The sequence below is a fragment of the Myotis lucifugus genome, unplaced genomic scaffold (assembly GCF_000147115.1).
Source record: "Myotis lucifugus unplaced genomic scaffold, Myoluc2.0 scaffold_304, whole genome shotgun sequence".
In the NCBI taxonomy this organism is placed as follows: domain Eukaryota; kingdom Metazoa; phylum Chordata; class Mammalia; order Chiroptera; family Vespertilionidae; genus Myotis; species Myotis lucifugus.
The window spans coordinates 666,900-669,000 of NW_005871352.1; positions in this window are offsets into that span (position 1 = coordinate 666,900).

Consider the following 2,101-nt stretch of genomic DNA (forward strand, 5'->3'; position numbering starts at 1 on the left):
CACGCCAGGCGCCCCGGGTTGCCCAGGGAGGCCCGATGTGGCGGGGAGGCAGTGGATGGTGCTGCCCCACCCCACCTGCAGTATGCAAATTTAACGGCCATCTTTGTTGGGTTAATTTGCATACTCTTCTGATTAGCTGATGGGCGTAGCAAAGGTATGGTCAATTAGCATCTTTGTCTTTTATTAGTGTAGATAACTGTACATTGAACCTAAAAATATAAATTTTATAATATTTGGCTACAACCCTCCAAACTAATTATCTTTTTCCTTCCACCAAATCATTTGTCATAATTCTTGTCATTCTAGCTTTTGCCCCAATAAAACCAGAAAGGGGCAATACCTCACCCCCAGGGTAACCTCCCCTCCCCTTTCACTTCTCTAGTTTAGACTCCTTGACTTTTTCCTCCCTAAAGATAAAGATAACATCTAGGCCTCAGTTGTATTTCAGCTCCAGGCCCAGAAAAGCAGCAACACCAGACAAGTGCTGCCCTGGCTGCCTCCAGCTTTTACCTCCCAAGTCATTTAACAGGTTTCCTCGGCCTTGGGTATCACATACAAACTCCACCTAGCATCTCAATCAAACACTGACTGTAATTAATGATTTGGCATGTGCTAGGGATGTTTCTCTACATCCTTTCTTAACAGGAGACAGAGTTCCACTCCATACAGGGACGATCAACTGGATGGGAACCTGTATTCTATTCTCTCACACAACATAGATGCAGCCCTCCAGTAATCATTCTTTACCTGTCCCCATAACCCATCATATCTGATACAAAAGGGCAGTCCAGATATTCCCTCTCCTCATAACCCTCGGTATCTCAGCAGATTTCGGAACTGGCATAGGGGGCTTACCCACAGCTCTATCATATTTTGAAATCCTGTCTCAGGACCTACAAGAAAGCCTAGATGACGTTGCCAAAAGTTTAGTTCAAATTCAGGATCAGAGAGATTCACTAGCGGCTGTCACCCTCCAAAACTGGAGAGGGCTAGACCAACTGGGGAGAAAGAAGAATGCTGTTGTTTTGTCACTCAATCTGGCCTAGTCAGGGATGCAGCCCAAATTTTAACAAAAAAGGCTGCAAAGATTAGAGAACATCAATCAAATACATGGGACTACTGGCTAAAAATATATAAATTGGTATATCTGGCTACCTCCCTTCATAGGACCAATAACATTCCTATTCATAATCCTCGTTTTGGGGCCATGGGTTTCAACTTTCCTTCAGGATCGCTTTCGAGCCTTCACCACCCAGTCTCTGGGGGAAATCATGATGCTGCAACCCTTCACTCCAACCTTAAGGAATCTAATCAAAGTCCATCTCCCTATGATCTCGACAACCCCCCTCAGCAGGAAGTAACTACAGAAGAAATTACCTCCAACCTTATTCCATAAAACAAAAAGACTGGAATGTTAGGCCTGATCAAATAATCGAATCGATATTCCCTGCCTGGGGAACTGACCTTTAGATCATTTCACAACCAACATTCCCTTTCACTTAGACCACATTCCATTTGCTAAGACCAATAACTGTCCCCTCCAGACTTGCCCGGGATCTGGACCTGCCCAGAGAATTCCCTGCTGAAAAAGCCCGCCTAGGCTTTCAAATCTCTGACTCCCCTTCCCTGGGTGCTGGTGCTATTTAGGGGCTCAGCCCATCTGGGTTCCAGGTGACCTTATAAATTTATAATTCTTTACCACCTTTGGCCTCGTGGGTATCTCTTTCTGCAACCCTAACACACAGTGTAAAGGGAATAACTCTCTGACCACGTGATTTATTATCCCTTCAGACTGGATCTGCGGAGCACCCAGAGCACCTGGCACCATCATGTTCTCCTTAACGTGGGGCTGGCTGGTCCCTCTTCACATTCTATACTTTGGACAATCTATAGTGCACAGTTTTTCCCCTCTGAGAGATGTTCAACTCAGTGGTGTGGGCTCGCTGATCTGGTACTGAATCAAGTAAATAGTGTGTTTATTAACTCATTATCATCTTGGGTTTTCTATAAGAAGTTAGTACATCTAAGTAGATAGTAGGGTTAGGATCCATGCATTTGAAACTGTCTTAAGCAAACTAAGGAACAGTAAATCTCCTTTAGA